Below are 16,152 nucleotides of genomic sequence, written 5' to 3' on the forward strand. Positions count from 1 at the left end.
GCACTCTGACGAGCAGGAGGAAGTGTTGCCAATGACCAGAGTCAGAGAACAGAGGACAAGGGATGAAAGGAATCTAATGAAAAGCAGCACTTCTGCTCAGGGCGTTCAACAACAACTGCAGAAACCCGATGTGTCGAGCAATGTATCTGGAAAGAGAAACAGAGATAATGTTTTAAATGTGGAGCATTTCTGATAAAGAACTCGAGTTTCTCAAGTCTAATCAAATTGCAGGCCTGGTTTGCAAAACCAGCTTTCTGAACTTTGAATTGTTCCAGCAAGAAAGCATTCACGACGTAGTCAGCAGGATTCGAACCTACGTGGGGAAACCCCAATGGATTTCAAATCCATCGCCTTAACCACTCGGCCATGACTACAGATAGCGGCGCTTTCTGAGCGCTGACCAAATCAGCCGTGATCTCATTGAAAGCTGCCGCTGACTTGAGTTAAATGTTTCCATCTCCATTCATACCTTTGCTGTCATTTGTAAGGTGCGAGACACCAATGTGAAAGAAGAAAAGCACAAAGTTAGGAAAAGATATTTGCAGCCAAATTGAGTCAAAATTATTCATTGAAAGGAAAATCACACTTGGCAATTTGCTAGATCTCTTTGCGAACATGACCAGCAGAGGTAATCAAGGGAGCTATTGATCTGAGTATTCTTGGACATGAAACAAACAAAGTTTAATGACATATTCATTTCTTTTTCTGACGAAGGAACTGGTCTGTCCAGATGCTCACAATGACAGAGATTTTTCCCAATTAAAGATGGCAAATAAGTCCCATCTCGCATTGACACCATCGTTAGCGCTGCTGTTTCACAATGCCACAGAGTCAGGGTCAATTCCCGCCTCAAGAAACTGAATGCGTGGAGTTTGCACATTCTCCCCGTGGCTGCGTGCGCTTGCTCTGGTTTTCTCCCACGGTCCAAAAATGTACGGTTTGTTGAAATGGCCGTGCTAAATTGACGGGGTTAAAGGAGAGGAATGCATTTGGGCTCGGGCGTGTCGGTGTGGATTTGCTGGGCCGAAGGGCCTGTTTGCACATTGTAAGTATTCTAATCTACAGTAGTCAATGACCAAGGTACGGCGCACGTTGTTCGATGGGGCATATATACCTTTTCGATTGTTTTTCTTCAAAGTTTCTTTACAATTCAAACGGGAGAGGAAGAAGGGAAATGAATGTCTCGCATAATTCTTGCCTTCTTTTATCATTCACAGGCGGTATATTTTTCCTGTACGTTTTTTTTACACTATGGTTACTGTTAGTGCTCTGGTCAGCCACACCGGCTGGTTTCCTCTTTCCTCAATGTTCCTCATCTCTACCCAAACACACTTTCCATCCTTATCTCCTGAATCAAAGTAATCTCTAACCATTGCATAATTGCCACGGAAACTGGGCTTTTCACACGCCTGTGTATGTTATTTTCCAATATTAATTGATCGTTTACTGTGTTGCAATTGCGCACGAGAAGAGGAAAATAAAATAGAGGCCGGTGGTCCGAGGATTCAAACACACATAATTGCAGCTAAAACGCAGATTACTGCACACAATGCGATCACGGAAGCATGCACCGAACCGTCAGGAAGCACACAATAAGTACAATGCTGGATGTCATGTCAGGAACAGGACTAGAAACACAACAGAAATACGTCTCTTGTGTACTATTTTGGACGTATTTCTCAATGAGCTATCGTGTTTTACATATGTTCCATCGGGAGTTACCTCACACAAGGAAGTAACCAGTGCTGCAGACGGTCATATAATCCGAGTTCCAAGTCCCGGAGTCAGAGACACTCAGTGCCCTGTGTGTACCTACAAGGAACAGCTGTGCATGGGGTTTACAGGGTAACTGAACTGCCTGAACGCAGCTCGATGGTCGTCTGTCTGCTTCTCCTCTCTAGTTATTTGTGCAGTCCCTGCGTGCAATCTTGTCAACTACTTTTGTCCGGCACAAGATGGGCATTGGTCACTTGTCTCTGAGAGAGACTGTTGGTTTATGTGTTGTCATAATTCCGAGTGTAAGGAGGAATCTGGCTGTCAGTTCCCAGAAACTTACTTTAATAAATGGAAGCGTGCTTTTTAACTTGCCACGTGGCATATACTCGTTGCAAAGTTCGTGCACTGCGAATCACGTTGCGGGACTATCCAATTTTGGCAAATAATGTGTGTGTCAGTCACGAGTTGCCACGACCAGCTATCCCTCGTAGCAATACGGAAAAATGGCAAGAACTACAAATTCGATTAGAGCTGCAAGGTTAATCTGACAGGGCAAACAGAAGGGACCAGAAGATTTCTGGGTGTACAGCAATCACCCAAGGTACATTTTCATAATAAAGTCTGTGCATCAGTAGAATCTGGGACCAAAGTAGTCTATGTTGGTTATTCATATTCCAGACAAGTTTCGTTGATCCCCGTTTACTCTGAAAGTGAAGAGACATCGTTAGTTCACCGTTATTTCGAAAGAAGATCCTGCATTGAATCTGTTCACCGTTTTTCGATGCTGTGGCAAAAAGGTGGATAATCGCGATGTGAAACGTTGCTATGCTTTCATTTTCTTCATTACTGTCCTGGTGAGGGAGAAAGGTGATTGGCTGTCTCGATCAGAAGGGGGCACCGGCGCATTGATGGCCCAATTTAATCACGGATATACTTGGAAATGTTCACTTTTAATGGTTCGTTGTTGTGTTTTGTTTTATGATACTTGAGCACTTTCCGGGACTTGGCAATACACTAAATCTCCAGTAGGTTTGGAATTGCCTCGCTGTTATTTGTGCGAGCAGTTCATGTCAGAGACGACTCACAGTGCCTCACAGACAGCACTTAAGCTTCGGTGTGTCTGATCATGGTACTGCCTTTTCAGTTTTGATTCTGTTCCACGATAAGAGCTGTCAGTTTTTGGATTCGCTGGAGAGCAAATTGGGTAATGCGATATGTGAGGTATTTTCCTTCAGCCAAAATCTTTGATGGCGAACTTGGGAAAGTGTCAAGAAGAATGGTCATTGGCAGCAAATATCCGGAAAACCTTCATCTCTGGATCGGTTGGGCTCATCCACCATCCAAACAAAATAGCCAAACTCGCTGACTGAGTAACAAACATCATCCTTTATTTTTGCAAATGGTGTATTCAAACCGTTGCCGGCGGCTGGAGCATCTCAGACTTGTCGAGAATGGAAACAAATCCCGCGATCCAACTTGCCCTTGCTGAATAGATAACCGAAATTAATCCATACATTTCTGCCAATATTTGTGCCTTATCTCTCCGAGGTCTTCCTATCTATACACCCATTCAGATGCCTTTGAAATGTTGTGAGTGCACCAGACTCTGCCACGAAATGTGGCAATTCATTCCACACACACAAAAGTTCTGTGTGAAAAGCATGTGTCCCTCACATCCCTTTTAAATTTTTCCTCTCTGACATTAAACGTTTGCTAAGTAGATTTGAACTCGCGTGTCTTGTGAAGGTGCTCCCTGGCTATTAACTCTGTCTGTCTTTCTCATGATTTTATAAGCTTCTGTGAGGCCATATCTAAGCCCTGAAACTCCTGGGAATCTGACGAAGCCTATTCAGTTTTGTTCTCATGTCCAAGCACGGCAAACCTTGTAATGCTTGTAAAGGTTTTCTAAACTTACACTTGCAAGAAGTGTGTCCAGCTGCAGCACTTGTTTGACCGCGTGGCCACTCTGGAGCTGCGGGTGGACTCACTGTGGAGTGTCAGCAATTCTGGAGAGTTATGTTGCCTCCCAGGTGCTCAGGCCAGGGATGTCGCGCATCGGCTGAAGAGCATTCGAAAAGGGGATCGTGAACAGCCAGTTGTCTTGGTGCATACAGGCACCAACGAAAAAATAACGAGATGAGGACCTGCAGGGAGAATTTAGGGAGCTAGGAGAGAAATTAAACAGGAGGACCTCAAAGGCAGTAATCCCGAGATCACTGCCGGTGCCATGTGACTGCCAGCGTAGAAATGAATAAAAAAACGGCACGGTGAACACGTGAGTTGAGGAAAGGTGCTGCAGGGCGGGTTTCAGATTTGTTGGATTTTGTGAGCAGCTCTGGGGAATGTGGAACTATAAGAAAATTGATGATCTACATCTGAACCAGGCGGGAACGTAGGTCCTTTCGGGAGTTTTTGCGACTGCTGTTGGGGACGTTTTGTACTAATGTGGCAGGGGGCTGGGAACCACAAGAGTAAACAAGTCGGCAGTGAGGTGGAAAGTGGAAACGCTAAGAATCTGGAAGATAGCATTAATAATGGGAAGAGTAGGCAGAGAGCAGATGAATGCAAAAGAACTGGTGGCCTGAAATGCATCTACTTTAATGCATGGAGTATAGACAGATGAATTTAGGTGCCTGGAATATGACGTTATTGCGATCACATAGATTTAGTGGAAGGAAGGGCATGGTTGGCAACCAAATGTTCTAGGATATACACGCTTCAGACGGGAAGGGAGGGAAGTAAAAGGGGAAGGAGTTGCATTGCTGGTCAGGGATGATATCATGGCTGTGCGAAAGGAGGACACCATGTCGGGCTTGGGTCGTGAGACACTATGGATGGAGCAGTGAAATAAGAAGGGTGAGGTTAGATTTTGGGGGCTGTATTACAGAGAGCGTGAGGTGTAAGAAAACAATAGTTAAACAGATCATGGAAAGACGTAGAGGCAATAATTTAGTGTTGATTGGAGATTTCTGTTTTCCCAACATTGACCGGGATACTCTTAGCTTCAGAGGTCTGGATGGGATACCATTTGTAAGAAGCCTCCAGGTGAGTTTTCTGGAGCGGTATATCAATAGTCCGACGAGGGAATAGGCCATATTGGAACTGATATTGGGGAATAATCCAGGGCTGGCGGTAGCAGTTGCCGTGGGTGATTTCTTTGGGAAGTGTCCAATATTCTGTAAGCGTTAGAATACTCATTGACAAAGATGAGAGTTGTCCTGAGGAAAGAGTACTAAACTGGGCCAAAGCTAATTATATCAAAATTATGCAGGAGGTCGGAAATGTGGATTGGACACAGCTATTTGTCGGAAAGTCCACAGTTCATATGTGTCAGGCTTTCAAAGCTAGGTTAAATATAGTGCAGGATAGGCATGTGCCGCTGAAGGCAAGGATTTGAAAGGCAATATTCGTGAACTGTTGATGACAGGACAATTGTACGACTTGCCAAGAGGAAAAGGGAAGCATACATAACACCTCGGCAGCTAACAACATAATGGTCCCTGGAGGAACATGAGAAGAGTAGGACAAGTATTAAACGAGGAATCAAGGGGGTTAAAAGGGGTCATGAAACAACTTCACGCTAGCTCAATTAAGGAGAATCCTAAAGCATTTTATTCATATATAAAAAGCAAGCGGGTAACCAGAGAAAGGATTGGTCCACTAAAGGAAAATTAAGGAAGGCTGAATGTCGAATCTGAGAGAGTGAATATGGTTCTGAATGATTATTTTGCATCAGTGCTCACTGAGGAGAGGAACATGATGAATGTTGAGTCTAGAGTAAGACATTTGATTAGTCTGGATAATGTTGACAAAAGTAGGGAAGCTGTGTTGTGCAGGCTAGGGGTAATTAATGTGGACAAATCCCAGGAACGGATGGGATCCATTCCTGGTTCCTGAGTGATGTGAGAGAGGAAATAGCTGGGGCCCTGACAGATATCTTCGTGGCATCCTTCAGCACAGGTAAGGTTCTGGCCGACTGGAACGTTGCTCATATTGTCCCCTGTACAGGAAGGGTAGTAGGGATATTCCGGATAACTACAGAACAATGGGCCTAACATCAGTATTGGGAAAGTTGCTGGAGAAGGTACTGAGGCATAGGATCTATTCATATTTAGAAAATAATGTGCATATCAGTGAGAGGCATAGAGTTTTTCTGGGAAGTGCCCAAGTTGATAGATGAAGGAAAGGCTGTTGATATCATATACATCCACTTCAGTAAAGAGTTAGATAAGGTTCCCCATGGTAACCAAATACAGAACGTAAAGTAACATGGTGTGCAGGGTGTTCTAGATAGGTGGATAAAGATTTAGTTGAGCAATGGGAGACAGAGAGTGGCAGTTGAATGGAGTTTCTGGAAATGGAGAAAGATGACCAGTAGTGCATCACAGGGGTCAGTGTTGTAGCCACTGTTGTTTGTGATATACTTAAATGATCTGGAAGAGAGCACTGTTGCAATGATCAGAACGTTTGCAGATGACACGAAGATTTCTGGACGAGCAGAAATAATAAGAGACTGTTAAAGAATACAGGAGGATCTAGATATACTGGAAAGTTGGGCGGAGAAGTGGTAGCTGGAGTTCAAAACAGATAAATGTGAGGTGACGCATTTCGGTCAGTCTAATTCTAGATGTGGTTATACAATGAACAGAAGAGGTTTTGGGGAAGAAATGTTGATGGACAGAGAGATCTGTGAATGCAGGTCCATTATACACTGAAGTTTGCTGCACAGGTGGATGGAGTAGTCAAGCAGGCATATAGTATGCATGGCTTCATTGGATAGGTTATTGAATAAAATGGCTGGAAAGTCATGTTAAAGTTGAACAATACATTGGTCTGGCCACACTTAGAATACTGTGTAATTTTCTGGTCGCCACATTATCAAAAGTATATGGACGCTTTGGAGAGGGCGTGTAAAAGGTTTAAGCGGATGTTGCCTCATATGGAAGGTGCAAACTAGGAAGAGAGGTTGAGTAGGTTAGGTTTGTTTTCATTCGAAAAAAGGAGTTTGAGGGAGACCTTTTTGAGGTTTACAAAATCATGAAGGGTACAGACAGGGTAGATAGAGAAAAGTTTTATTTCCCAGGTTGAAGGATTAAATACCGACAGGTCACGCTTTCAAGGTGAGACGTGAAAAGTTTAAGAGGGATACACGCAGCAACTACTTGACACAGCGGGTGGTGGGTGTCTGGAACGCGTTCCCAGCAGAGACGGGAGAGGTAATCACGGTAGATACATTTAAGAGGCGTCTGGACAGATGCATGAGCAGGTGGGGAGCAGAGGGATACAGATGCTTAGGAATTGGGTGACAGCTTTAAACAGTAGATTTGGATCAGCTCAGGCTTGAATGGATGTAGGGCCTGTTCCTTGTCTGTACATTCTTTTTGGTCTTTCTTCTTAAATTACGCCGTTTTCATTACAACATTTGTGAGGTCGAAGTGCCTGAAGTGAATCCATGCTGAAACACTAGTCATAACAAATCTAAGTGTTGGCTTTTGTGTGGTAGCGTGGTCGAGCGGTCTAATGTGCTGGACTTTAAGCTTCAGTTTCTACCGAATCGTGGCTTCAAATACCAGCATTGTAAGTGAATAAGTGTGTGAGAGAACTGTGCATGTGTGGATACCTTTCAATTTGAGTGTTTGCAGCTCCTCAGTATGCTTACCCTCTCGGTGATAAAATCAGCGACCGTCTCTGAAAACAACGCAAGTTCCTGCTGTCCGACATATCCTCATATCCCGTCGATAACTTTGCTTTTGGATATCTGCGTTGCCAGTTTCTGTATCTCAAATGGTCAGCGCAGTTGGCTGAAATGTTGGTGGTTCGACCCCACCCAGGGAATAAGCCTCAAATATTTCAGCACAAGCATTTACCCCGACCATGTATTGACATTATAACCGGGAAAACTCATCCATGATTCACCCCAAGTCCGCAGGGAGTGAGACGGTTACGCGCAGCAGAATACGACATCACTTTCTCCAAGCTCCCGATGCCAACAGAAAGCGGCCACTGCAGCTTCAATCAGCGACTTTCTGCCAAGCCATGGGAAGCAACTCGTGGAAACTGCTCCCTTAGTAACAGCTCTTTCCGTTTGAAAGGAGCAAAACTTTCATTTTAAATTGGAAAGGGCTTCAGGACATTGGAATGTTGCTCCAGTTCTTCGAACGTGTTATAAATAAAACTCCTGACTTGAAAATAAGAAGTGGTAAAGGTTTTAGGTAGAAAGAACAAAGAAAGTGTTGATTCAGACGACTCTGTCTCGTCAGCAGATGGGTATTGCCCAAAACTGTAAACGGAAATTTTTGGGTTTCCTTAGGTAACTTCCCGACTGATTTACTGTCTGCCAGAGAGATTGTAAATCACATCAGCGACATAAAGGTGAGGGTAAAAATATGAAGATATTAAGGTTGAACCTTACATCCCGGGATAAGTGCGGAATAGATTGTAATGCTTTGAAGGAATAACTGAAGTGGAAGGTGTGAATGATATTTTTGTGATTCGGAGGAATGAACTGGATCCTAACAAATTGCTGATGAATTATGCTCGCAATGTAATAGCAAACTAATCCACAGCGCACCGTGCTTGGTTAGCTCAGTCAGTGCAGTGTGAGATGCTTAATCTGAGGGTGGTGGCGCAAGCCTCACAATGGGCGCTTTCACTGCTTAATACAATTCCAGCTCTTCGTTCCACATGCAGTATTGCCACCCTTCGCATGGGAATGTTCTTGCTGCTTTCATTGACACATCTGTCCGCATGCTTTTGATCACACGTCGGTTTCTGAGTGAACACAGTTTCCATTTTACTGGTGGCGCCAGAGACAACTTTATCAGTGCAGCCGAAAATACAATGAATGGTGTCCGTTTGAAAATGTGATGTTCCAAACCAACCGTGCACTACCCAAAGTGTTCAAAGGCACGGAAAGCGAATGGCCACTTGCGAAGGGTCTGACAGAGACGGATCAATGTCACATGGGCCCTGAACCAATTTTCAGTGATTCAGATTATTCTGATGGAGACCGAAGGGTACTCTCCCTCAACGTTTTGCAATTGTTCTTCTTGTGTTTAACGTAATGAACTGTATATTGTCAGTAACGAGAGTGGAGGTGCGGCAGGATCGTGAGGTTTCAGTGTGGGACATAGACACAGTAAGTCAAATAACCCCAGAGCACGGGAGAGCTGTTTGGTCCAGGATCACTGCCATCTTCTGTTTCTAAACCAACAAATGAAATTACTGGAAACTCTCAGCAGGTCTGGTAGCATCTTGGAAATATAAATCGATTTAAGACTTCGGGACTAGTGGCACTTCTTTTCCATGTCCATCTCCACCTGCTTTTGCACACTCTTCCTTTTTATTGAATGTCTCCTGACTTCCAACTTTATATTCAGCTTCTCTTTTATTACTTCCTCTCCAACCATTTTCCCAGTCTCCAATTTTGTATCAGACCTGTTCCATCTTTCACATTGCCCAGGACTTTGAACTGAACAAATAACTCTGTTTCTATTTCCTTAGCTAGCAGATGGCCAGAGACTGGAAGGCAGTGTTTTTCCGAAAACTCATCCATGGTTCACCCCGAGTCCACAGGGAGCAAAACGGTTACACGCAGCAGAATACGACACCATGTTCTCCAATTCCCCCGATGTCAACTGAAAGCGGCCACTGCAGCTTCAATCAGGGCTTCCTGCCAAACCCTGGGACTCAGCTCGTGGAAACTCCTTTCTCATTAACTGCTCTTCCCGTGGGAAAGGAACAAAACTTCCATTTTAAATTAGAAACGGCTTCAGGAGATTGGAAGGTTGTTCCTGTTCTTGGAACGTTTTATAAACAAAACTCCTGTGTTGAAAATAAGAAATGGTAAACGTTTTAGGCGGGAAGAACAAAGAAAATGTTGATTGTGAGGACTCTGTCTCGTCAGCAGATGGAAAATTCCCAACACTGTAAACGGAAATGATTGGGTTTCCTCAGGTAATTTTCCGACTGATTTACTGTCTGCCAGAGTGACTGGAAATCACTTCGTATGAAAATATTCGGGTTGAATCTTAAATGCTGGGACAAGTTTTAAATAGATTGTAATGTTTTGAAGAAATAACAGAAGTGAAAGATGTGAATTATGTTCTTTGTGACTGGGAGGAATGAGCTGGATCTTTGCAAATTGCTGTGCCAGGTGAATTGTGCTCAGAATGAAATAGCAAACTAATTCGTCGTGTGCCAAGCCTGCATATCTCAGTTCGATGAAATGTGAGTTGTTTAATCAGAGAGTCGTGCGTCCAAGCCCCATAATAGTCGTTTTCACTGTTTAATAGAGTTCCAGCTCTTCGTTCCAGATGCAGAATTGCAAACCAACGCTGGTGGAGCATTCTTGTTGCTTTCGTTGATACATATGTCCTCCTGCTTTGATCACACGTCGGTTTCTGAGTGAAAACTGTCTGCACTTTACTGGAAGCGCCAGAGACAACTTTATCAGTGCAGCTGAAAATACTATGAATGATGTCCATTTCAAAACGTGAGATTCCACTACATCCGTGCACCAACCAAAGTGTTCAAATACACAGAACGCGAATGGCCATTTGTTAGTGGTCTGACAGAGACGGCTTAATGTCTCATTGGTCCTGAACAACAATTAACTGATTTAGAATGTGCTGATGGAACGGAACGGAGCTCTCCCTGAACGTTTTGCAATTGTTCTTGTTGTGTGCTCATGTAAGTTTATGTAATGAACAGTTTATTGCCAGTAACGAGGGTGGGGGTGGGGGTGGGGAAGGATTCTGAGGTTTCAGTGTGGGACAAACGTGATCTGATCGAACGGGTAAGTCAAATATTCCTAGGACATGGGAGAGCTGATTGGTCCAGGATCACTCCCATCTTCTGTTTCAGAATCAACAAATGAAATTGCTGGAAACTCTCAGCAGGTCCGGTCGCATCTTGAAAATGAAAACCGAATGAGATTTCGGGACTGATGACACTTCTTTTTTCCCTTTCCATGTCCCTCTGCCTTTCTACAAACTTCCTTTTTATTGAATTTGTCCTGACTTCAAACCTTATATTCAGCTTCACATTTATTGCTTCCTCTCCAAACATTTTCCCAGTCTCTAAAATTGTATCATGCTTGTTTAATCTCTCACTTTGCCCAGGACTTCCAACTGAACAAATAACTCTGTTTCTATTTCCTTAGATTCCAGATGGCCAGAGATTGGGAGACAGAGGAGGACGGTTGGCGCTTTCAGAATATCTAGTCTGCTCCGCCATTCAATCTTGGCTAATATCGTTCTTATCCCCATTCTCCAGTCCTCTCCCTGAACATTTACTCCCCAGTTTTAGGATCCAGTCTTTTTCCTAGAGCGGGTCCTAATCCGTCCCAAAACCCTCCACATTTGTTGGCAGCAGTTACACCGTGTCTACGTGTCATCAACCTCAGTTTCAGTGATTCTAGGGAAACACGAACTGTTCTGAGCAGCTCGATCGGGTTTCTGGCCCCACTGTGATCCTGCGGGGGAGCAGTAATCATCTTCATCTCCTACGGAAAGTATCGGCGCATCAAAAAAAAACGGACGGAAAGAAAGATAGGCTTGTGTGTCAAGATATGTGGAGGTAATTGCTTTCTGACCTGGTCAGTAAACCTTACTCTGTATATCCCCACACATTCTAGCTGTTGTGGTGAAAGGGAATATCAGTCCAATTAATTGCCATCTACGCTTTTATTCGATATGTATTCTTCCTTGTTCTGAATATGCAGGGATGTTTCCAGCACTGATGGTCACCATTTCTAAGAGTGCATGCCGTGGGCCCTGATCTTTTCTGGAGAGTAGCAGTATCAGTTTGTGCGAAAGTGGCCCAGTACAAAGCTTAGAAGAAACATTGTTGTTCCCTCTTTACGGACGACAGTCTTTCATATCATGATCGATGGGGCTTTATTGCATACTCATCAACAAGCCTTGTTTTGAATTTACTCGCCCAATACTACTGTATCGGTGGAAAGAATGTAATTCTGAATACCTGCTGCGTGAATTTCATTTTCAAATTTCTATTCGCAGTGGTCCTTCATATGTGGTGATGTTTATATCACTGCTGGCCATCCTGTTTAAGAGTGCAGTTACATATGTTCCTCTGTCTTGGCGCTGCAGGGAAAATTGTCTGCGCCTTTTCAGCCAATATTTCCTGGATATTTCAACATGGTATTCTTTATTTTTTCATTCATGTTCACTTTAAGGACACAGTTACCGGGAACTGATCCTTTCTGTAACAACAGTACCGCATTTACTTTACATGCGAAGGTGTCCCGTATCAGAAAGAAGGAGAGCATTCATTTCCTTCTATCACAGGATACACTGGATTCATGATGTTAGTCTCTGTCAAATGCATCCGAAAATGTGCTCTGAAAGCTTCATTTGAACGCTGTCTGGCGTTTCTCAACGTGTGTCAACCAAAACCAGAAATCCTCAATCATAGTTTGGAGCAGTTCACATATTCGAGTTTCGAAGCAGCAGACACGGATACAGTTCATTCACAATGAAAAGATTTACCGGCACAGATGAACTATCGACTCTTGTTCTCTTACTGTTACTAATATTACCGTGTAGCCTGAAGTCTAATCCATGTTGTAACTGAAAATGAGGAAATCACAGACAGGCTGCCGAATGACAGTATGTATTTTGTTTTCTTGTTCTCACAGAGGTCCAGGAAAGTATGACAGCTAGGGAGAGGAATGCAAGTCACGTGCAGCTCTAGTGAAACACCTTTTGTCTGATTCAGTCATCAACAAGAAACGTGAATGTGACTAAAGCGGGAAACCTTTTCACAATCGAACAAAGCACAATCACGAACAGTGACCACCTCTTTGACATCTCAGATCGCCTTTGACCTTCCCTGAATATGTATAGGAACTAATTTTTGCACACCTCAAAGTGAGAACTGTTTGATTTACCGACAATAAGTGAGTCACATGTCCTTGATTCCCACATAGGTTTCCAACTCAGCTTGCAGCCAGGTGGCAGTTGCTCATGGCTCTGCTGGATAATCCACTATTATGGAGAAATAACATGAAAGTTGGAACTCTTATTGGCTCTGGGTTTCGAATACTCTTGCTACGTGTTCTGCCATTCTCGGATTCCAGTGCTAAACCAGTTTTTCAGTTCATCTGAGCAGCAGGAGAGTCGGCGTTTCTGGCAGGAGCAGAATTCATCATCTCCAGTGATCACTTTATCTGAGGAGAGAGAATGAACAAAGTTTCACACAGCGACTAATCGGAATTGCATTCCGTTTCAGCATGGCAGCAGAAATGGGCGAGCAAATTCAAAGCCAGATTTGCTGATGAGAACAGCAAGCACGACCACTCAGATAGAGCAATTCCTTCCCACCTGTTATTCTGCAGAACTGGTACCGTTGCCGTGAGTATGCTGCATGGTATCATCAGCTACATGATCTTGGGTTTCCGGTTTTGGCCTATGTGCTCGCGTGGCTGAGCAAGCTGAGACTCTGATTTCAGATTCCACTTCTTAAGAAGGCTTGTGTTTGTATCCCTGCGCGGCCACGTGTGCTAATGGATTAAGCTGGCAACGTTTTGCAGGGATGGGCTGTGTTAAAGTTGAACAGAAAAAAATGCAGTCATTTCTTCGAACCTGGCTGTGATGTGGCACAGCAGAAAACAACCAACATGTCAGTGCCCACGCTGGTTTCCACTTCTGCTGCAGTCGTCACTTTTCCCTCCAGCTCGAAAGGCCACCAGCATAATATGCGACTTAAAAACAGGCTGTGCCAAACTTTCATATTCCAGACAATTTGCATTTTTTACAGTTTCTCTGAAAGTGAATGGAGATATTTATTTCCCTGTTGATGTGAAATTAGGTTCTACATTGAATCTGCTCGCAGTTTTCTTTTGTTGTTGCGAAAAGGAGGGAAATTGCGATATGAAACTTGGTTACTTTTCCCGAATTTCCTTAATTTCTGTCCTGATGAGAGAGGCTGGTGATTGGTCCTCTCGATCCGGTGGAGACATCAGCCCAATTGTTAACCTCATCTAATCGAGACTGTAATTGATAATCTTCACTTTTCATGGTTCATTGTTAGTCAGTTCTGATTCATGTTACTTGGGCACTTTCCTGGAAGTATTGGTGCTCTAAGGCGCCAGTACGTTGAAAGCACCATTTGGAATTGACTCGCTGCAATTTGTGTGAGCAGCTCATGACCCAGACGACTCGCTCTGCCTCACAGACAGCATTCATGAGTCCGTGTGTCTGAAAATATGTTCTCTTTGTCAGTTCTGCTTTTGTTCATGAGTTGTCAGTTTTTGGTTTCGCTGGAGACACACACAGACAAAGACCCACACGCACACATGTATTTTGTGTGATGAATGTTTTTGGTACTTTCAGAGTTACATTGCACTTTGCTCAGAAACTACATACATTCATGTAGAACTCTGAGCTCAAAAACTGCATGAAATTATGTAAAACTCTGTTATCTCACTTTTTGGATTGGAATCAATCTAAACATCAGGTCATAGACAAAGAACACAGGGGCTAACACCTTCAACATATTGTCTCGCTATTACCATTGTTAATAGCTAACCCGAGAATTCAACTTTTAAAAAAAGGGTTTTGTGATTTACACATAGAATACAGTGATATTTTCACTTCTTTCAACAGATGAAAGGCTTAACAGACAATCAATTCTTCAACGTATAATTTCAGTTACATCACACTGCAAATTTTTGCTATAAATTCTGTGTTACGATCGAGCCCTCCACAAACACCTAATGAAGGAGCATCGCTCCGAAAGCTAGTGTGCTTTCAATTAAACCTGTTGGACTATAACCTGGTGTTGTGTGATTTTTGACTTGGTACACCCCAGTCCAACACCGGCATCTCCGAATCACAATTTATTCCCGACTGCTTGCAAGTGTTCCCTTAGAAACTGCAGCTTTTGAAAACGTATTACTGGGACAAAGTTATTGCTCAATGTGATGGGATGCACCGTCAATCCCTAATTACTCGAGAGAATGAGATTTTGAGTTACTCCGCAGAACTCTGGATGTCCTCAGTAGCGGGGTAGAGGCATGATGCCATGAGGCAAGGATTTAGAAGTAGTGACAGTGAAGAAGCAGCGAAATATTTTCGACTGGGAAACGTGAAAACCTAGGAGGGGTAATTGCGGTGATAGCTTTCGCTTATATTTGCTGCCATTGTCATTCCAGACAGATGCTGATCGATCACTGAATTGTTCTGGCAGGATCCGTGTGTGTGTTCTGGGTGCAACCAGGATTTAGTTTTCCTTCGGATAATTCACAAGAAGAGAATTAAATCTTCATTTCCTGACTGGGAATGAAAGCCTGTTCTGGTTAATGCAAACACAGACTCGTATGCAGGGATGTCCATTGATACTGCAGTAGCCTTTGGGACCTGAACAAACTCAAGTGCCTGCTCTTCACGTCATAATCGTCTTCGTCAGCAGTGTTTCTCTCTCCAAGTTTCCAAGTCGGTTCATATTATCACCATCGGTTTCAATGTGAAGAAGGCAATGCTGTGATAATCTGCTGTTGTTCAGCAGATATATTGCAGCAAGTTAATTAAAGACTGATGCTAACACGAGCTCGTTTTGAGCTGCGCTGATGTGTTGGCAGCAAGAAAGGCAACGTTCAACTCGCCTCATTCCGGATGACGGGCTCGAAATGACCAGTGGTTTCTCGCTGAATTAGTTCAGGCTCTGGAATGTAAAAAACTTCAAGTATGAAAGTACAGTGAAAGGAAATGTTTCATAGAGTGGGACATTCCAAGTGAAACAGTGACGGTGATTATGTTTGCTGATTTTTCACCTTGTGAATGCTGTTTCCCTGATGTGGACGTTTACATTACCTATAGACAAACTGTCACATCCAAACCTGGTCTTTGGGTCAGTGACGGAATTGGTAACACGCCTGATGTCGAATTAGGGGATTGTCGGTTTGCATTTAAAATCACGACGATGCAGCGTGCTAGTCCATTCCTGTTGTCTGTCAGGAACGGAAGGGTTTGGGTTTTCGAATTTACAGTTTCTTTCGTCCAATTCAAATTCTAGCTCAGATCAACGTCTCTCATTCTCTGTAGAACTGGCTTTGGTTCAACCAACAGCTGCCTTTTGGAGGTTGAACTTGCATGTTGGAGCGGACATCTGAAGTGAAGCACAAGGAGCTGGTCAAATCCTGAGAACTCTGCCCCTCTCGGGGAATCTGTCTGTGTGTCTCTTTCTGTGGGAGACACGACGTGGGTAATAACACAGTGTGACAATGTCAAACTTCAATCCCATTGTTGTGTCATCTAAGATCAAAGCGAGAACCTCACTGCCATTTTCACTGGAAACATCAGAACAGATAAGGTTATGGATCAAAGCTGGAAACTGGGAATAGAATAGATGAATGTCTTTAAACCAGACTGCACCATGGGCCAAATGGGATTTTCCATTCTGCAAAACTTGAAT

General features: G+C 43.6%; 1 non-coding gene across 1 annotated transcript; it reads right to left on the minus strand.

Moving 5' to 3' along the window:
* Positions 1-292: 292 nt before the first annotated feature.
* On the minus strand, positions 293-374 carry trnas-uga (transfer RNA serine (anticodon UGA)). Its single transcript has one exon. It is a non-coding gene; the product is annotated as a tRNA-Ser (tRNA).
* Between the last annotated feature and the right edge of the window lie 15,778 nt (positions 375-16,152).

The sequence above is a fragment of the Chiloscyllium punctatum genome, chromosome 50 (genome assembly GCF_047496795.1).
Source record: "Chiloscyllium punctatum isolate Juve2018m chromosome 50, sChiPun1.3, whole genome shotgun sequence".
In the NCBI taxonomy this organism is placed as follows: Eukaryota; Metazoa; Chordata; class Chondrichthyes; order Orectolobiformes; family Hemiscylliidae; genus Chiloscyllium; species Chiloscyllium punctatum.